This window comes from Muscardinus avellanarius (assembly GCF_963383645.1).
Source record: "Muscardinus avellanarius genome assembly, chromosome: 3".
NCBI classification, from domain to species: domain Eukaryota; kingdom Metazoa; phylum Chordata; class Mammalia; order Rodentia; family Gliridae; genus Muscardinus; species Muscardinus avellanarius.
In genome coordinates this window covers 34,478,115-34,500,608 of record NC_137788.1, presented here as the reverse complement: position 1 = coordinate 34,500,608, position 22,494 = coordinate 34,478,115, and positions in this window count along the sequence as shown.

The window sequence follows — 22,494 nt, the reverse complement described above, 5'->3', positions numbered from 1 at the left end:
AGGGGCCAGAGCCATGGGCAGACCAACAATCAGAACTGGCAAAAAACAAAAAGGTCACAGAATCTAATGGCCGCCTTCCTGTCCTAGGAGTACAACCTACAGTGATAAGGGTCTTACGGCTTCCTTTTCCTTTTTACAAAAGAAATTTCATTGGAATAGTAGAAAGTGATGAAACTACAGTAGAAAGTACGAAAACTACATCCATATTCATCCCCCAAAATTAGAAATCGTGGTACTGCTAGATTGGACAAATTTGAAATTTAGCTGGCACTGAGGTGCACTCCCATAATCAGTATTTGGAAGGCTGAGACAGGAAGATCACAGGTTTAAAACCAGCCTCAACAACTGAGTGAAGCTCACATCAACTTAGACCCTGTACCAAATTTTTTTAAAAAATAGGGTTGGGGGTGTAGCTTGGAGGTAGAATGCCTCTGGGTTCAATCCCCAGTACTCAAAACAAACAAAACAACAAAACAAAAGATCAATTTATGGAAAAAACTAGAATGGTGACATCAGTGCAGAAAAAATTGGCTAGAGATGTAATCTGTCCTTCCCAACAGAACCTTGGAGAAACTCCAAGTGCCAAGAAGAGAGTCAGGTTATGGCACAACCATCGGTAAAGAACTGCTGAGTAAACAAAGCCGGCCCCTTCCTCTCTCAACATACCCAGAAGGTCTGGCTGTGGCGTTTGTCCCTGACATTAAAACCTAGGGACTGCATTCTGAGCAAAACGATAGCTCACCTTAAGAGGTATGGCAGGCTGTTATGCCGAGACATCTCTCAGGGTCCACATCCTTGTGGAGGCCCTTCCCTGTTGACTCACCACCACTCAGCAATACCACTTGCTTTGGCCAAGGGGACATGAACCAGCATGAGGGAAGCAGAGGCCAGTCAGCACCTACACGCTGGGGCTTGTCCCGGTGGAACCCAGACAACCATTCTAGCCTCCCAGAGAAAGAGGCTCTGGGGATTTAAAAAAAAAAAAGCCATATGGAGAAAGAGACCACCTAGTGGAGAAACGAGGTGCTTCCGCAGGCTGCCACACCAAGGCCCCAGGCTTGGAAGTGAAGCCTCCGCAGGCCTTCCAATACAGCATAGCTGCCGCCTGAATGAGCAACCCAGCCAGGCTAGCCCAGTACCACTGGGATAGAACAGGGAGTCCAGAAGTCCACAGAATCAGGAGCGATAAAAACTGTTGTTTGGTACCGGGGCAGTTTATCTCTGAACTATACCCCCAGTCCTTTTTAAATTTTTTTTCTTTTTCTTTTTCTTTCTTTTTTTTTTTTTTTTCTTTCTTTTTTTTTTTTTTTTTTTTTGGTGGTACTGGGGTTCCTGGAAGCCCATCTACCTCCGGGCTACACTCCCAGACCTATTTTTTTATATTTTGAAACAGGGTCTCGTAAGCCAGCGCGGCTGGCTTCGAACCTGCGCGATCCTCCTGTCTCCGCCTCCCAAGCGCGGGAATTACAAGCGTGCGCCACCACGCCCGGCCTTTCTTTTTCTTTTGTAACAGGGTCTGCTAAGTTGCTGAGGCTGGCCCTGAACCTGCGATCCTCCTGCTTCAGTCTCCCTTGTTGTTTTCAGGCTTTAAGTGATACTACGTTTCTGCAATGGATGTGGGAAGGAGGAGAAAAAAAGCAGGCAATGAGACAGGTGAGAACTTCACACACACAGTGAAGTCTTCTTTACCTTGGCATTCATGAAGGCCTCTCGCCTGTCTGTGTGGGGCCTCCTGACTCTTCTTCCTAAAGAAAAGCTTCCTGTCAATGAAAGGCCCATCCTAGAAGCAAGTCCACTCACCTGTGAAGGAAACTACCTCAGTCAGTCTAGTTCTTAACTTGTAATCCAGAGATGACCATTATGGAGAAGCAGATATTTGAGGTAAATCCACAGTATGAGAAAGAACAATATGAAAAAAATAAAATATCCACCTTAGAGCAAATGGAGATAATGTAGGAGACAGAGGGGGGCTTGAAAAAAAAATCTAGGTTGTATACTCAGGGAGATCCAAAGATATTTGCTTTTATAAAATAAGAATAGATTGCTATGGAGAAGAAACAACTGAGGAAGAAATCATCCTTGAAAATTAAAAGCAAAAGATAAAGTAAAGGCAATCCCCTAGAAGGTTTAGTAAAAATACAAAAGAGATCTAAAATACGATAAAGTACAAGGCCTAATATTTACCTTATAGAAGTTCTAGACTGAGATAACAGACTAGAGGTGATGAAATAATTTAAAATATAATTTTAAAATATTTTCCAAAGCTAGAGAAAGATCTGAGTTCTCCACTTATAAAAAGACTCACCAAATGCTAAGCAGAAAATACTAAAAAGACACACATCCTGTGACATTTCTAAATTATAAAATAAAAACAAAATTTTCAATGCTTCTGAATTTTTTCAACCTGAAATTCTATATCAGCTAAACTATCAAATGTAAAAACAAATCCAAGATATTTTCAGATAATAAGGGACAAAGAAAATTTACTATCCATTCACTCCTTCTGAAAAAATAATTATGTGCTTCAGAAAGACAAAAAAGGAATTCAAGAAAGAGAATGTCATGGGAGTACAATTTTTAAAGAAACCAATATGTAAGTCTAAATAATAAAAATGCATCTATAAGGCTTCATACAGTTTTAAAGAAATGACTTCTTTTAAAAGTACAGAAATGATGCAAAATAATAACATTTGGCATCAAGGTTTCAACAAAATATGAGCAGTAGGAGGAAGTTTAAGACAACTCTTGAAAAAAAAGTGCTTAAATAACTTTATATAAGATGTAAAGCACTAGTAAAAAAATAATAATACATGTAACTCACTGGAAAATAGAGAAAATAGAATAAAGAAAACTTGTTCAATCAAATAAAAAGCAAGGAGGAAATCTCAACATATCAGAAGTCATAATAAATATGAGTAGGTTAAACTCTCCTAGTTAACTATAGAGTTTCTCCAAATAAATGACAGATCTCTCAACAACCTACACAAGACTATGAGTGCATACTCATGTCCACACACAATGGGATCACATTTAAAGAGTCACACTTAAAACAATACAACACATAAAAGATTAAAAATAAAAGAATGGAAAATGAATATCTGCTAACAAAACAAAATGAAGGTATAGAAATATTAGTATTGAGTTAAATAGAATTCAAAATAATAGCACTACATGAACAAAGAGAGATACTTTGTGAAAGGTACAATCTATCCAGAAGATATGACAATAGAGTAAATTTTGTATTAAACAGCAGAGTATTAAAATATAGAAAGAATTAGTTTCAAAATTACAAAGAGAAAGTGCCAAACTTGTAATGATACTTGATTTTTTTACCACCTACTCAAAATTTGACAGACCAAGTAAACAAAAATAAGTAAAGTCAGGAGAATTTGAATAGTATAATGTGTTTTATTTGAGACATATATAAGCAAATAGACTGAAATGAGGATCTATACTGCTGTGGTTTAAATGTTCCAAAAGTTCATTTGTTGGGAACAGAATCCCCAGTGCAAAAAAGCTTTGAGTGATGGGTCCTCTAAGAAGTGATAAGGTCAAGAGGGCAGAGAATTAGCGGAGTAATGCCAGTATCTTGGGGTCCAGTTAGTGCAGCCCTTCCCTCCTCACCATGCGATGCCTTACTCCAGAAGGGCCCTGCCAGCTGCAGTCCTTGACCCTGGAGTTCCCAGTCTCCAGAACAATGAGCCAAATAAATTTCTGTTTATTATAAAAGATCCAGTGTGTGGTGTTTTGTTATAGCAGCACGAATGAACTAAGATACATATGTACACATTCTTTTTTACTACCTGTGGTGAATATACAAAAATGGACCATTCATTAAAACCAGCTGGTCAAAGAGTAAAAATAAATAAACCATGGCTTCCAAGAAATGGAAACTATATAGACTACATTTTCTGACTACAATGTAAAAAACTAGAATCCATGACAAAAGAGTAGCAAAACGTAAGGCAAAAACTCAACAACATGGAAATTTAACACTATTTTATATAACTCTCGGGTTAACGAGAAACTCAAAATTGAAATGATAGATTTTATAAATGCATGATACCGAGAGCATTGAATAATGATACCGATTGTCAAGGCCAATGCAGTAATTATAGAAAATGCATAGCCTTGAACACATTTATTACAAAAGAGGAAAGAGAACAGAATATACACAGCTGGGGAAAAGAAAAGGAAAAGGAAAAAACTATAGTAAGCCGGGCCTGGTGGCGCACGCTTGTAATCCCAGCGCTTGGGAGGCTGAGACAGGAGGATCGCACAGGTTCGAAGCCAGCCTCGGCTGCTTAGTGAGGCTCTCAGCAACTTAGGGAGACTCTGTTTCCAAATAAAATATAAAAAATAGGTCTGAGAATATAGCCTGGAGGTAGAAAAGCCCCGGGGTTCTACCCCCAGTAACACACACACACACACACACACACACACACACACACACACAGCTATAGTAAAAAAAAGAATTACTAGAGATAAAAGCAGAAATTAGCGAAATGGGAAACAAATGCAGACTTGGTAAATAAAACCAAATGCTGGTTCTTTTATTTACTTGCTCCCTCAATGGCACAAGAAAATGTTAAAATGTTAATATCCACAGAAGAAATCAGATCACAGATGATCTACTTTTGAAAATGGCATTGGGCCCAGGATGGACTTAAGGGCGAGTTATATCAAACTTTCAAGGAATAAATAACTTCAGCTATTTAAATTGCTATAGAGTATATAGATTAAAAAAAAAAAAAAGGATGGAATACTTCCCAACGTATTCTGCTGGGCTGGTTCGCCACCGCAGGCATCTGTTGTTTCTGCTCCTGGTGCTCCTTCATCCCTCTAGTGACCACACCCTGATTTTCCTGGGAGGAAACCCTCTCCATCCCACTCTGCGGCTATGTACTTCCAGAGACGTTGACACCAGCCCTAGTTTCAAGGCCGAGCCCAGAAGCCTCAGCCAGCTTTGCTTTTCCCCAACCACTGAGAGAGGATTCGGGAATGGGTCTGTGATTCAGCCGAGGACAATGAAACCCACGAGATTTTTCAGTAATTTCTAGAAAGAAATTGCTCCTGAGACTCGGGCTACAGGTCCTGGAGCAGCCATTTGCCTGCGACCAAAGCTGGGGAAAGTGGAACCACAAGACAGAGAGAAGAACAGCCTGGCTTCAGCATTTTCTCCAAGTGTGCCCTCTCCCTCTCCCCTGACCCTTCAGCTCACTGACCCAAACTTTAAATCAACCAAGGTTGTCATCTTCAACTGAAGCCACTGGTGCTGATGAGCCAAAGCTGAACAAAGATACGCACAAGGACATATTAGCCCGATCACATTACATGACTAGATGGCCCATAAATAAAATGGTGGCCAACTTGACCTAACTACATATCATCGAACCGATAAATCATGACCAAATAGGTTCATTCCAAGAATCAAGCATCCATGTTAACATCACAAACTAAGCTTTCTTTTTTCATTCACTATAGCGATACATTAAAGAAAGAAAACAAAATTATCATCTCAAGGGATGATTTAAAAATTGTAAGAAAGCTTCCTTTATCAGATACGGATTGTGAGATGGTCAGTTTTTCGTGTGTCTACGTGGCTAGGCAATGGCCCCAGTTATTCAATCAAATGCTAATGTAGGCATTGCTGTGGGAAAGATCTGGTAGCTACGCTTGAAGTCCACAATCAGGTGGTTTTAATTGAGGAAGATTGCCCTCAATTTTCTGGGTGGGTCTGATTCAATCAGCCAAAAGGCTTTGCAAGTACAACTGAGGCTGTAAAGAAGAAATGCCACCCCCAGACTACAATTTCAGCACAGGTCCTTCTTGGCAGCTGATCCTACAGGGTTAGCACATGCCAGCACATGCCAGACCCCACAACCACATTTCCTTGGAATCTCTCTCTCTCTCTCTCTCTCTCTCTCTCTCTCTTCATACTAGAGATTGAACCCAGGGAGCATTCTACCTGTGAGCTACACGCCCAGACCTATTTATTTTTTATTTTGAGACAGGTCTTGCTAAGTTGCTGAGACTAGCCTCAAACCTATGATCCTCCTGTCTCTGCCTCCCAACTAACAAGATTACAGGCTTGTGACACCATGTGTGGCTCCAGTAAATTTCTTAATATCTATTTCCTGGTAGTTCTGTTTCTCTTATAACCTGCACACTCCAGGAAACATTTCTTCTTAGCCAGGTATAAGGCAAATGCCTACCACGACCAGCAAAAGGGATGATCAGAGAGGATTTTACTGGGAAGATGCAGGAGGCTGAATAATGCGCCTACCCCACCCCACATATCATCCTTAGAATCTACCTATACTTTCTTAACATGGCCAAAAAAAAAAAAATACTGTTGATGTAACTAAGTTAGAGATCTTTTTATTTATTTATTTATTTATTTATTTATTTATTTATTTATTTATTTATTTATTTATTTGGTGGTACTGGGGTTCCTGGAAGCCCTTCTACCTCCGGGCTACGCAACCAGACCTATTTTTATACTTTTTAAATTTGGAAAAAGTGTCTCTTTAAGCCAGCCTTCGAACCTGCGTGATCCTCCTGTCTCCACCTCCCAAGCGCGGGGATTACAAGCGTGCGCCACCACTCCCGGTCTAAGTTAGAGATCTTGATGAGACAGAGGCTCCTGAATCACGCAGGTTGTCACAAGCACAATCACAAGCACGCTCCTAAGGGAAAAGAAGAAGGCAGGAGGCAAAGAAAATGAGAGATGTGGCCATGAGCCAAGGGATGTGGGCAGCTTCTGTAAGATGAAAAAAGCAAGAAAATAGATGCTCTCCTGCAGCCCCAGGAGGAACGCAGCCAAGCCAGCCCATTTCAGACTCCTCGTCTCCTAAAGGACAACCTGTGTTGCCCTAAGCCACTAAGTTTGTGGCAATTGCTTACAGTCACAATAGGAACCAGCCAGATACGGTGGCACAAACTGATAATCCCATTACTTGGGAGCCCGAGACCTCCTATTACTTGGGAGGATCACAGGTTCAAGGCCAGTGCAGGAATATGGTGAGACCGTGTTTCAAAATAAAAAGTAAAAATGACGGGAGATGTAGCTTAGAGGCAGAGCACCTCCAATACCTTCCCCACCCCAACACACATACACACACACACACACACACACACACACACACACACATACACACACACACAGAAAACTACTACAAAGGTAATATTTGAAGAAAGACCTAGGGCTTCAAAGAGAAGGTGCAAAACATGGAGGTATCTGGGAGAAGAGTTTCAGACCAAAGGAAGAGTAAGAGCAAGGACTCCGTGGGGGAATGCGAGAGTAATACAAAGCGCAGGAAGTGCTGAGCAGGGGAGCCAGAGGGGCAGGAGTGACAGGGCCCTTGGGAGTGGCTCCAAGGGCTTGGCCTTGACTTTGAAGGAGGTGAAAGCCTGTGGAGAGCTGAGAGCAGAGAGGTGATCAATTCAACCTTCTCTTTTCTTTTTCTTTGTTATGCAGCACTGGTGATTGAACTCAGGTGCATTCTACCTCCAAGCTATAACCCTAGCCCTATGTTTTATTCTTCATTTTGAAACAGGGTCTCACTAAGTTACAGAGGGCCTAAGTAGCTGAGGCTGGCCATGAACCTGCCATCCTTCTGTCTCAGCTTCCCAAGTACTGGGATTATAAGCATGGTTTATGTTCGTTTTTAAATTTTGAAACAATTTAAAATTTGATTTTAAATTTCGAAAGAGTCTAAGTTGCTGAGGCAATCCTTGAATCTGCGATCCTCCTTTCTCAACCTCCCAAGTACTAGGACTATAGGCATGTACCTCATGTCCGCCTTCGATCTTCATTTTAAAGGACTGCTCACTTTGTCTGCTGTGAGCAAACAGTGGGAATTTGTCATAAAGCTAGCAAAGTTCAAACCTCGGGATTCCACTCTTGTACAGGCTCCATGGAAGACCCCAGCTACGTGTTTTGTAACATTTGTAAAAGCTAGGCATTTTAAACAAAATTTGTAGAGACTCCTTGGTCTCTTTCTTGACTTTTCTATGTATCTCGTCTCAATGCTGGAGTGGTCCCAGGCATTTTGGGGATCCGGATGGGGAACTGAGCTGGTTAATAGGATATATTTAATATATATTAGTCAGTAGGATGTGTTTGTGCAGTTCACAGTTCTTTCTACATTGCTGGAAGTTATTGCCAGCTGTCCTGGAGCAGGAATGTCTTCCAGGAATCCTCCTCCCACCCACTCTGCTGCCGTGCCGGGATCTTGATGGGAGATTTAATTGAGTGTTGTCAGTTCACAGAAATTTTTAAAATTAGTCACTGCACGTGAAAACTTGAAAAGCTCAGACATCTTACAGCTCATGTGTAAAGAAAACTTGATTAAACTTTCTCAAATTTGACAATTCCAAAATTTTACTCACCTTTACCAATAAGTTGTGACTCCTCCTTAGAAACTTTTCTAAGCAATAATAAAAAACTTTAATCAACTATGGTAGAAACGACTTTGTGTTCTTTCTACTGAAAAATTTAATACAAGCCAGGTGTGGTGACACACACCTATATCAGTACTTGGGAAACTGAGACAGGAGGTCTGCAAGTTTGAGTCCAGCCTTAGCCATTTGGTGGGACCCTCAGCAACTTAGTGAGACCCTGTTTCAAAATTAAAAATAAAAAGGGCTGGGAGAGCCAGACATGGTGGCTCACACTTGTAATCCAGGTACTTGGGAGGGTGAGACAGGAGGATTTCAGGTTCGTGGCAAGCCTCAGCTACTTAGTGAGGCCCTCTGCAACTTAGACTGTGTTACAAAATTAAAAATAAAAATAGGGTTGGGGGTGTAGCTCAGAAGTAGAATGCTTCTGGGTTCAATCACACACACACACACACACACACACACACACACACACACACACGGGCTAGTGGTGTAACTCAGAGGTAGAATGCCCCTGGGGCAGTATCTCACACACACATACACACACACACACACACACACACACACACACACACACAAAGTACAAATCAGGACATATAAGCCAGTGAGCAAAGAAAATGAAGCCCAGAGCCATGCTTGGTGGTGCACGCTTATAATCCCAGTACTTGGGAGACTGAGACAGGAAGATCACAGGTTCATGATCACCCTCAGCTACTTAGTATGTCCTCTGCAATTTAGGGAGATCCTGTTTCAAAATAAAGAATAAAAATAGGGCTGGGGGTATAGCTCGTAGGTAGAATGCCCCTGCTTTAATCCTTAGTACCACAGACACACACACAAAAAATGAAGCCCAGAAATATATGAAAAAAGTAATATAATAATAAGTCAGTCTGATAATAAAAAGATTGTTGTTGCTGGTTTCTTTTTTTTTTTTTTGTCCTGGACTATGTCAATACATTTGTGTTCCTGTCTGCTTTTAAAAATGTTTGTAATTTGCCATTAATTCTTTTTTATCCTAAATCAATATTTACTTTTATACCTAATTTAAAGGGTTTTTTTTTAACCTTTCAACTTTTTTCTTTATGAGGACTTTCAAAACTGCATATGCTTTGGGCTTCACAATACCTAATTCTGTCCTGGGAAAGAATAGCAAACAGGCAAGATCCTCCGCTAATCCTGGGTAACCTCAGATCAGATCAGATCCACCTCGTACCCTTCCCCCGATCTTCTGTCTATAGCGGAAATGTCACCCTGAGCTCTACTGCTAAGGACCCTATTTAACCCAATTTGCATTCCCAGCAGCACAGCAACCCAGTCGCTCCCTCCATTTGAGAGCATCAGAGAAAGCCCTTCTTATTGTACTCACTCTAGTCTCTGTGTCATGGTGCCCCACCCTTCATTCTTTTGATGACAAATAGGGTTAGCATTCTTTCCATACAGCTAATGACCATTTGGAGATTTCCTTTTGTTAAGTGGTTGTTCAAGTGTTTGGGGAGAAGGTGCTGTAAGGACAGTGGGTTGGTGAATGGATTAGGGACATCGGCCTCACTTGCAATGCCACGGGGCCACTTGGGTTCAGTGGCTATGAATTTAAGATGAGACTGATCAGCCCATCATGTGTTTTTCTCCAAGTCCATTCGGTTCAGAATGAAATTTCAGAACAAACAGGGAGCGTGTGGACAGCTGAAGTCAACAGAGGTTGAGAGTTGCCCGAGCCAGTGCGACAAAACAGGTGGGCGGCGCAGGCCTTGAGTTGTACAGGGGGCTGTGTTGATGATCCATGGAATCTAAACCAGGTAGGGTGGAAAAAACATGGAAAATACAGAAGGAAAGCTGGAAGATAGGTCCTGCTTGGGTGAAGAACTGTCACAATAGGAGGAAAAGAAGAATGATTTGGAAAGATTAGAGGTGGTCATCTAAGCGGTGAGTTGTTTAACTTGAGGTCTGAGGTTGGAGAGCGGCTAGTCATGCTCCAGTCTGTGGCATGGTGACAGGTCAGAGTGGGCAAGGTGGGCAGAGGCCCAGGCTGTACTAGGAGAGGAAATGAAGGGACAGAGAGACCAAACGTTCATGTTGTGCTGCTATAATGGAGTGCCTGGGGTTGCATATGTTATAAATAATAGATACTTACTAATCCGCAGTCCTTGAGACTGTGAAATCCAAGATCCAGGTGCTGGCATCTGGTGAGGACCTTCTTCTACTGTGTCACCTGTGGTGGAAGGCAAGAGGGCAGGAGAAAGCACACTCCCTTCCACAAGCCCTTCTTAGAACAGCATTAACCCATTACTTACCTCAACCCCATTATCTCCTAAAGGCTCCACTGCCCAACACCATCACACTGAGGATTAGGCTTTAACCTATGGATTTTGGAGGGGACTCAAGCATTCAAACCGTCGTGCAAAAGTATCTGAAAGATGATCTATTTGAATGTTGAAATCACCAAGAATTGCAACAGAATTAGAGTTGGAGAGAGGGTATTATAATTTACCTGTAGAAAATATTAGCCGAGGAATAAGCATATTAGAACAAAGGACCCACCAGAGTTGACAAACACCTCATTGGTACAGAAGAACTCACTATTTATTTATTTGTGTGTGTATGTATGTATGTATGTATGTATGTATGTATGTTTGTATGTATGTGGTGGGGATTGAACCCGGGGCATCCTACCTGCGGGCTATACTCCCAGACCTATTTTATTCTTTATTTTGAAACAGGGTCTCACAATATTGCTAATACTCTCACCAAGTTGCTCATAGGCACATTCTTATTTAAATAGTGAATTATGAGGCCCAGCTCATAATTCACTATTTAAATAAGAAGATATTTCAAATTAAGGCAAAAAGGATGAGTTATGCCATAAAGTGTTGCAACCCTGTTTCTCCAGTGAGAAAATAATAAAATTGTTCCCCTGTTTCATATCATCTACAAAATTAAATTTTAAATGGACTGGAAGAGCTAAACATTAAAACTAGATAATTACTAAAAGAACATAAAATAGAATATCCTTATAATATTGGGACGGGAAAGTTTTTCCAAGTAAGATATGAGATCACAGACAATGGTAACTGTTGCTATTTATTGCGTGGTGTCCTGCACTAGTCACCATTCCAAGAACTTTTAATGTATATTAGTTCACTTAATCCTGTGCTGGAGGTACTCTTATCTTCATTCTACATAAGAAAATCAAAGCATAGAGAGGTTAAGTAATTTGGCTAAGTAACACAACTAACTTTAGAACAGAGTATAAACAACTTAACACAAAAATATATGTATGTATATATGTATGTTTGTATTCTACATGACAATATATAAGTTCTATGTGACAAAAGATAAATAATAAGTGATGTTTAAAGAAAAAAGACAACTGAGAGAAATACTGATAAACTATATAACTTTAAAAAACAGTTTTATTAAGGTGTGATTGACATACAATATACTGCACGTATTTAGGTGTAAAATTTGATGAGTTTTGACATTAGTATACACCTGTGAAACCATCACCACAATCAAAAATGAACATACCCATCAACCCTAAAAGTTATTTATAACTTGCAAACTATTTCCATATCATACATACACAAGGAGTTCTCACAAATCAATAAGGCAAAAACATAAAAGTGGGCAAAGGATATAAACAAGAATTCACAATTCAAGACACACAGATAGCTAATAATCATATAAAGCTATGCACCACCTCAGTAATAATTCTGGGGATATAGGTTAAAATTATGACATAACATTTTAACCTGAATGGTAGAACATGGCATAAATGGATGCCACCCCAAGTTAGTGAGAGTGTGGATACATGGATCTCTTACAAACTGCCATGACAATAGGTGTTCACATACATCTCAGAATAGGGTAGATACACTGCACATCTAAAATATACATACGTTCTTTCCTAACAGCTCACGCTTCTAGAAATTCACCCTTCAGCAACACTTAAACAATATGTGCCTATGAGTAATGAAGGCTTCTAAATAAGACCATTGAAACACTGGAGGTGAGCGTATCCCAAAATTCCCATTAATGACTAATTAATGCTTAAAATGGTATAAGCCTATTCTGGAACATTACTTGTCTATCGAAAGAATAAGTGAGATTTCTGTGTACCAAAGGGAAAAGCAAAATCTTACTTTTTATTTTTTTAAAAAAGCATGTCTATGAAATATTTTTACCTTTTACTCGACAATTTTTAATTATTTTAATTCTCAACAAATAGTTTAAAATACACAAGAATTCAAAAAGTAGTGCATGCTTGCAGTTTGAGCAAGTTCATGCAATACAGAACTGTACGGAGAAAGATGCATACATCCTCCCCACATCTATTAATCCACGAAGCAAACCAAGTGCTAATTGTGTGCCAAGGATGAGCAAAACACTGCCCCTCTGCACAGAGAGCTTGCCCTCTATTAGAGAAGAAAAGGCAAGTGTGTTACCTGAAAGTCAAAAGCAATACCTAATTTAGACTGGGAGGGGGAGACCTCTTTGGGAAAGCAAGAACTGAAGGTTGAAGGATAAATACGCGTTGCCGGGCCGTGAACAGGGAGGAGCCCACCAAGAAGGCACAGAGCGCGGGAAGGCTGGGAGTTGGCGCCAAGGACGGGTGTGCGGCGCACAGGCACGCTGGGCGCCAGAAACAGACCCAGGAAAGGGCCTGGAGACTCATTAGACCTAAGGGGACCTGGGAGAGAAAAGAGGAGACTGGGTGGTTTTGGGGTATTTTTTTTTTAACTCAGCCTCAGGACTGTGTGTGTGATTTATATTCAGGAAAAGTCACCTTGTTGAGGTAGGCGATTTGATGAATTTTGACAAATGTATGTACAGTCATGAGACCACCACCAGGCAAGTCATAGGACATTTCCATCACCCCAGAAAGTTCCCTCGTGTCCCTTTGTCCTCAAGCCTTTTCCCGATTCCAGCCCCTGCAACCACTGATCTGTTTTCTCTGACTACAGTTTTGCCTTTTCCAGAGATTGTCATAATAGACTCACAGAGAGCCTTTGGGGCTAGTTTCTTTTACTCGGCATAATGCTTTTGAGACTCGCCTTTGCAGAGGGATCTATGGGTACTTATTGCTGCGAAGTCCATTATTGTGTGGATGCACCAGAATTAGTTTACTCGATGGCCATTTGGATTCCTTTGTTTGGGTGGTTTTCTGGTTTAGGACTATCATGAAAGATGCCGGGGACACTTATGCACAGCCCTTTGTGTGGACGTGTCATGGCATTTCTCTAGAGTAAGGACCTGAGCGTGGAATTGCAGGATCTTATGCGAAGTGTACGTTTAGCCTCGTGAGAAGCTGCCTAATTGTCTTCCGAGGTGGCTCTACCACATTGGGTTCCTGCCAGCAATGTGTGCAAATTCCAGTTGCTCTCATTCTCCCCAGCACTTGACATAATCGGTTTAAAGAGTTATTATTACTTTAGCTATTCTAATAGTTGTGTAATAATGCCCCATTGAGCTTTTATTCTGAATTCCCTAATGATTAACGTCTCGGAGCATATTTCTGTATGTTTATTTACTATCCATACTTCTTTTGCAAAGTGAACCTCAGAACCTTTAATTCACATCAAATTACTTATAAAGCTCCAAAATATTAAATAATAATAAACGAGTATTTTAAAAGTTGGGAGTCCTAGCTCCTTGTCTCCCTTCCCAAGCCCAGACCTTTGAGAGGTATATTAGTCCATTTTTTTCTTACTATAACAAAACATCTGAGGCAGGCTAATTTTATAAAGAAAAGAGGTTTACGAAGTTCAAAGTTCCGGAAGTTCAAAGGCGTCAGCTTGGCTCTGGCGAGGACCTCATGGCGTGCGGCATCACATCACAGAAGCACATGCAAGAGGAAGAAATCACACCTCAAGACAGGAAGCAACAGAAGCCAGGTAGGGCCAGCCGGGCTCAGGCTGAATAGCAACCCGCTCTTGAGAATTAACCAGGATCCCATGAGAAATACCTCAGTCCTTTCAGAGGGCATGACCCTGACTGACCCTAGGAGCACTCCCTGGGCCTCTCCTCAATACCGCCTCCCTGGGGACCACGCCTCCGACACGTGAACCTTGTGGGGACACGCTCAAACATAGCCAAACCATAGCAAGCGCGCCCCCCCAGAATAGCCTTCCGGTCACCAGACTAACCTTGCTAGCCAGTCTCCAAAGATGGCTCCCCAGCGAGCTTGCCTTCCGGTCTCCACACCCTTGTGAATGCCCTCCCATGCTGAATCCGGGCTGACCCTGCGTCACCAAGAAACCCCAGCACAAGTGGCACCCCCGACTTCTGAGGCTAGAGCGGGAGCCATCCCACGTCTGCACTGGTCCTTTTGTAGGCTTGCTCTGGGAGAAGCCAGCCATCATGTAAAAAGTCCAACTACGCAAAGGCCACCATGCCATGAGAGAGCTCGAGGTGACCCCGTAGAGAGGCCGCGTGCAGAGCCAGCCCAGCTCCCTCGGCCACTCCACCTGGGCACCCGCCCCGGGAGTGAGGCGGCTATATTGAATGTCCAGGCCAGTCAGGCCTCGAGATGAGTCTAGCTCCAGGTGCCCTCTGCCTGCAGCCCCACCAGACCCCCAAGGCGAAACTGCCTGGGAAGTCAACCTGGGAACCATGAGAGACGGTAACCAGTTGTCCTTCCAAGTCCCTGAGTTAAGGAGGCCTTCGTTACGCGGCGACAGGTGCAGGGTTGGTGCCCAGGGTTGGGGTCGGCTGACTTGGCGAGGCGGCAGGATCACCCTGCAGACTGGGAGCGAGGCAGAGGGCCGCTGCTTGTCACGTTCCTTCGTTTTCCTTCTACGCTCATTCTCCCCATCCTTCCACTGTCGGTGCCAGAATCGTGGGTGGCTACAAGAAAACGGAGACTGGCAAGAAACAGGAACTGGGAAAGTCAAAGCAGATGCCAGGCCCAGGAATGAGCCCAACTCCAACAAAATAGGAACAGCAAATCCGTGTACGTCCACAGTCCTTTACAGTTTCTAAAGCACCCCAAAAATGTGTTCTCTTATTTGACCCTGCTGTCAGCCAGGTGAGGGAGGCATCACTACTCCCCATTTAAGGAAAAAAATAATAAACAGGCTCAGGAGAACTAAGAGTTGTAGGGCACACAGCCCTGGCACCCTGCATGCTGGGAGGAGAAAGAGAACTAGGGATAATTCAGAGTCGACTTGGGGTGGGGACTGGAGCCATGCATGGCTTAGTGTAAGAAGCTGGGAGAGGCAAAGCCCCAGCTTTGTTATTTACTGAGCACCGACTACCATGGGCGTGTTACATACCTCATCCCATTTACTCTTCCTATGACGCTGGAAGGCAGATGCATTGCTGCCCCCCAGTTTGCACCAGATCTCTGGCACCAACACTCGCCAGGCCGAGCCACCCGTCTTCAGAATGTCATCACCGGACACCGCTGCCAGAGCTGGGATCTGGTGCCTACAGAGAGCACAGGGTCCTGGCTGGCTCCTCGCCCCTCCTGTGCTCATGGTGTCCTTACTGCCCTTCCTTGAACCCGTGCTAGTCGCACTGTTTCTGCCCTCGGAAACCATCAGGGGCTTCCAACAGGCCTTCATCCTCATCAGTCCCCACCCAGAAGCCCTGCCCGAAAAGCTTAGGATCAAGCCGGTCCCTAGTACATTCAACAGATATTTATCAAATGCTTACTATGTGCCAAGCGCTGTTGAGGGTGACGGCAGAGTCAGAGTGTATATAAACATCTTCCTTGAGCTGAAGGACCCTGCAAGCTAGTGGAGTATATGGACAGCAAAGAATTATAGGTTCCTTAAATATGCCAAAGAGACTTACCAAGAATTAGGAGAATGTACTGCAGAATGAGGTGCAGGAAGTAGGGGGATAATAGGAGAAAATTGAGGGAGAGCATCATGTGCAAAGGCCCTGAGACAGGAAGGAGAACCACATAAGCAAGGAAAGAAGAGAAACTTGATAGGAGGCTTACAAAGCAGAAGCCAGGCGTGGGCTCCAGAGCAGCTGGCCACAGGCCCAGCCTCACGGGAGGATCCTGACTAGCATGAGGCAGTGCATGAGCCCCCTTGCCAGTGATTGCTTTGGGCACAGGCATGTGGGGAGGAGCCTGATTGGCATCTGAGAAAGCGTTCTCACTCAGACAAACCCAGAAGGAGAATGTCTGTCCTTCTACTGGGCATCGTGTGGTCTGCATGAGATGCCTGGATCTGGGGCAGCCCTTCTGTGACCAGGAGGGGATCCAGTCTGATGACGGGATGAAAGCTCTCGGGGTAGCAGCAAACAACAGCAAGAATGGTTTTGACTGTGGCACCGTGGAGCCACGCGGAGGGGCTCTTTCTTCCTCTTGAGGGAGTCCCTGTCATGTGTGATAATGCATTTTCTCATCACTTAAGACCGCTGAGTTGGAGAACATCTGTTACTGAGTGCTGTACACCTGGCCCCAGGTGCCCCTGCCCATTGCCCGAGCCTCTGAGGCTGACCCTGTCCACGCACACCTGTGCAGACCAGGACTGGGAGCCCTCTGCAGCGCTCCTCTCATCTGCCAGAGCCGCCTTACTGTGCTGGTTATGAAACCAAAGCCCTCTTTCCCTCCATTCCTAGTAATCTAGTTTTAGACCTTCTGCATGTCTGGTACTTTAGATCCCACAAATACAGCTGGTACCCTTGGTGCCCTGCATTTGTGTCCCTGTGACAAGAGACAGGCAGGCTCTGCTGAGTCTGGGGCTTCCATGAGATTGCCACTAGATGTTGTCTTCAGCAAAAGATCAGAACCTGTTTCCATGTTGAGCCCAACCAGGCTGGAACCAGGAAGCTGAGTCAAGGCCAGCACTGGGGGAGACGGAGAAGCAAGGAGACCAGGAAGGTGGCTTATGAGCTGGGGCGGGGAGGCGGCCAGGAGGAAGGAGAGTGTCAAAGACTGTTTAGAGGAAAACCAGAGCCGGGCGTGGGCCGCTGGGTGAAGGACTGGGACCGGCGTTGGGCACCTGACTCCTTTCACCTCCTGGATCCCTCTCCCCAGGGTCTTGTGTCGTCCTCAGAGTCCTCCTTCAGTAAACCACACAGTGGCTTAGACTCTGACTCCAAGTCAACTGAATTCAAGTCAATCCAACCTACAGCTCGTCGACTCCGGCAACACCTATAGAAACGTCTTGGTGAAGCAGCAGCTCCCTGCCTTTAGGGCGCGTTACCATCAAAACGGCTTGCTGCCCCTGCCCCAAGTCTTGCAGAGCCCCTATCCCTCACTCCTAAAATCAGAGCATCCCCCTCTTCCTTTGGCGTTCTCCTGTCCTATGATTCCCCTGAGTTGCTCCTTCTGCCGGGGAATTTGCCCTGTCACTCACCACTGGGTGCAGTTTATGCCAGTCCAGCAACCCTTGGAAATCTCCTACTGAATTCTGTCCAGCTGGGATTAGCACAGCATGTATCCTTTTGGTCTTCAGAGATGTGAGAGAAAGAGAGAGAAAGATTGTCTTCTTCCAGCCAAACAGCCCTTCCCGGTGCACTGCCATCCAGACGCTCTTAGGCAGCCTGAGCCAGGCCCTGCTACCCTCGGCTCTCCCCTGAGTCCCCTTGGTGTTCTGCCTGGACCTCAGACTCATCACACGCGAAACCTTCCTTCCCAACCTGCTTTTCCTCCTCGTTCCCCATCATGGTTTTATAGCCACGTCAGCCACCCGGACACACTGACTTGAGACCCCCCAACTCATCTCCAACAGATTCACGTGAAACTCAAAGACCCCACAGCTCCGCCGACCCTCACCGCTGCGTACAGCACACCAGACCCAAAGCACCAAGTTCCCACTGCCGTGCGGTCCCTGGTCAGTCACACAGAAGCAAGATGAGATCCACACGGAGAGGCGCGCGGAAGCCCCCCTCCCGCGGACTCGCGGCAAGTCACCAGGATGATGAATATGTGTGCCCACTCACACATGCGTGGTCCTGGGTGACAGGCTTTGCACCAGGAGTGTTCTGGGGAAATGAAACATCATAAAGTCCAATCATCTTGAACCCCGGCCCGGGACCTGAGCCCATCAATCCTGCTGGGAGGAGGGCGGGTGTTGCCTTCCCCTGCTCCTGACGGCCCCGAGATTTGTGTCTGCTCCCAGGGCCCTGGGGCGGTAATTCACTCTCGGTGCCCACAGGATGACTGCCCAGCCTGGCATTCTGCCTACTTTCTACTCCACGCTTGTCAGTGCCTGTCCTCCTGGCCCCAGAGCCACGCTGTGCCCATGAACTGGGCACGGCAGGGAGGAACTGGAGGTCACGGAAGGTCTGTCCACATGTAAAGTTGTAGGGTGGGTCTCAAAGATGCTCCCATCAGTCCTACAGCTTCCAGGATCCCCTGTGCTGAACACCTGGCCCGGAACCCTAGATCAGACCCTCTTTGCACCTAGGCCACAGTCAGATCCGAGCTGCCTGAGACACATTGCCAAAGACAGTCGCAGCAGCCGGAGCCTGGGGCACGGGCACCGAGGTGGGAATCCGCCCTCCACCGGCCCTGCCACAGAGGACACTGTCCCATCCTCGCCCCCCATCTTCAACATACACCCAGGCTGCTTCCCGAGGAGAGGCAGTTGCTGCACGCCCCTGGGGCAGTGCTCTCTGTGAGGCAGTAGGGGTGGAAGAGGAGGACGGTGTGGGTTAGTTACATGTCGCCATGGTGCTGAGGAGGTCGGGGTGAGGGGCTGCAGTAATCATGGGCTAACAAAGATTCAGCAAACTGCTCCTGGCCCCAGAACAAGGACAGATTTTCTTCTTGATCACTGAGAGCCGGGAGCAAGGCTGCCCGGCACATGCAGACTCGTCTGGAAAGGGCTTTGATGATAACACTCGCCCTGGTTCCATGACCCAACGCTTTGCGTCTGCTCATTCAGGGCGCGCAGGACCACGGTGAGGAGGGGTCCCCAAGGATCGATTAGTTGGGATTAGCTGCAAGCAGACCCTGGGGAATCCTGTCCAGAGCTGCTCTTTGGATACATTAGTCCCTCTCTGTCTTGGAACAGTCTTGGAACAGGACCTTGCTCCCGCTCTGGTCCTCACTGGGTAAAAGATGGAATAACCAAATGTCGCCAGGATAACTGATCAATCATTTGGAAGGTGATGGAGCTGGAATCACGCTCCACTCGTCACACCACGGCAAATCCACAACGATAAAACCAAGTGTAAAGAGGGAAGTGCGTGTGGGGACAAGTACTAGAGCACAGCGTGCTTGTTTTTACTGTTTATAGGAAAAGAGGCCTTTTTAAGCGTGGCACGAGATAGAAGCATTGTAAAAGAAAAAGGCCTGGTAGGCATAACCACATCAGTATCAAATACTAATGAAGGACAAAAATAAATAAGGTTGGAAGTCAGGACAAAGTAGAAAAATATTAGGGCTACTCTCTCTAATATGCAAAATGACTCCCACGAATAAGAGAAACTAAACATACCCTAGGAAATAAGTAGGCAAAGAAACATGATCAGACAGCTCACAGATGAAATATAAATGTTCACTAAGAACTAAGTAGAAGTCCTAGGAGTAGCGATACACTCCTGTTAATTCCACTACTTGGGAGGCTAAGATAGGAGGATCCCAGGTTTGAGGCCAGCCTCGGCAACTTAGAGGAACCCTCAGCAACTCAGTGGACCCTGTTTTAAAATAAAAATAGGGCCGGCGGGAGAGATGTGAGCAAGTTCACTGTTTCTGGGAGTCAGAGGGCCAGTTTCCTTGGCGGTAGCTAATACACACAGCCCTTACTACACGCCCAGGTATCTAAGTGCTTTGCATGCGAGAGTTTATTTTGTACCTATTTTACAGATGAAAAAACTGAAGCCCAGAGAGGTTAAGTAAGTTGCCCAAGGCACCTTTGCCAGCAAATGGCAAAACTTGAATCAAATCCCAGGCACTGGGCTCCACCAGCCTATTCTCTACTAAAATGTTAATTGTGCAAACCCTTTGTCCTAGAAACTTCACTCCTGGGAATTAATCTTACAGAGTTAATTAGGCAAGTGCACGGGAGATATACACGTAAGAATGTTGCTCTCTGTGTCGAATATGTCAGTGAGAAAGTGATAACGGTATAAATATTCATCAATAGGAGATCCATTGACTAAATTATGTGAGTTCCATAAGACAGAATGTTATGCAACCATTAAAAAGTATGATGTATATTTATACTCACTGATATGGAAGGATTTCGACAACATATTGTTGAGTGGAAAAGCAGGTTGCAAAACAGCATGCATAGTACGATCCCATTTAGGTAAAATTATATATATATCACTCAAGAGCTGAGCCGTGGCTCACCAAAACGCGAAAGGTTATTATCTCGAGATGGCGGGGATTTCAGGGAATTTTCATTTTCTCCTTTCTTCCTTTCTTGTGTTGTTTGGATTTTGTACAGTGAGCATATATTATCTTTGTAAACAGAAAAGGCAATTTTTAAAAATGAGCCTCCTGGAATTGGCGTCTTCTTGCATGTGTATCTTCGTGCTTTGTTCAACCAGCCCGGAATGGCAGCCTACTACGTGCGAGGCCCAGGAGAGGGAGACAGAGGCAGCACCGGGGCAGGCACAGGGCTGAGACCAGGCCACAGCGGGAAATATGGGAGAGAGACCCGTGTCTGCCTCATGGCAGCCAAGACGGGCGGAAAGACACCGAGGAGCTGGCCCAGCAAGGAAGGAAGACCAGAAGGTGCAGACACAGGTACTTGGTATGGGCGCCATGTCCCGGCTCCCAGGTTGACTAATGCTGTCCTGTTAATGAAGTGAGTGATTAATAGCCAGGGGGATAGAGAGCTGGTATATGAGATTAATCCCAGTTAATGAATCCATTGTTAACAGCATTAAATAGCAGCAGGGGGGAGGGGGAGGCGGCCTCCTCTCTCCTCTGGTGCATCCAGGCCCGAGGGGGAGGATCTTGGCAAGAGGCAGGAGAACTTGTGGAGAAGGAGGAGGAAGGAGGGCACCTCACACACCGCCGTGGACAGGGTGCTTTCTACGGAGCCCTGCGCAGCCTTAGGTGGGCAGCAGCGTCACCCCATCTCCCTGGGCCCTGAGGTGACCACTCTCCCTGTTCCTGGCTGCTGCGCTGTCTGACTCCAGGCCAGGTCCTTGCTGGCCGGCCACACTGCCTTCCAGGGGCAGCTGAGGGAAGGTCCAAGGAGAGGGAAGGTCAGGGGAAGGCAAGAGGGCAAGCCACCAGGCATGGAGCTCCCCACCCGCAAGCCAGGATGGAAGGGCCCTTCTGTGGCAAGGTAGAAGAGCAGCTGGGCGGGGCAGCTGGCCGGCCCCCTCTGCCCTGAGGCCTCGCCTTCAGTTCACCTGCCCAGCTGACCACCAGGGCCTTCTGCTTCCTGGGTGCTCCTCCAGGGCATGCGACTGCCAACCCACACCCCCAGCCCTGGAAACTGAAACACACCCTAACTTGTTTACGCCTTACAATAACCCTGGGTAATCAGTGACGTGATGTTGTTCCTATTTTGCAGATAAAGACACTGAGGCTCAGAGGCAGACACTGCCTGGCCCAGCATCACACAGCAAGCCGGTGGTAGAGGCTGCATCTGAAACCGGTCCTGCCTGGCTCCAAAGTCTGGGCTCTCACTGCGGCAACTCCTCCTTCCCCTGGCCCAATGGGCTTCCCAGGGTGGTCTCCTGGCCACTTGCTAGAAATGCAGTCAGGTTTGGGGCCCTACTCCACACCTACCCGGGGCCACCCCAGGCTGTTTTTAACAAGCCTGCATGGTTCTGAGGCCCGCCGCCCTATGTCGGGCCTCCCTCCTTGGGCAGCGACAGACCTCCAGGGACTGCTGGACACGTCTTCCGAGTCCTCCTGTTCTTCAGACCTGAAAATGCCAAGGCTCCGAGGACCTCTCCTGTCCTCTGTTTACACCCTCCCCCTGGGTGATATCGCCCTACCCCACTGCTTTCAACAACATTTCTATGCTGACAGCTTCCCAATTTATATCTTCAGTCCTGACATCTCCCCTGAACTCCTGGCTCATACATCCTGCTACCTAGCTGACATCTCCACTTAGAAGTCAAAAGCCATCTCAAAATTAAAGCGAACCCTGATTGTCCCCAAGCCCACCCCTCCCTCGCCCACCCCATCCTAGTAAACAGCAGCCATAATTACCAGGT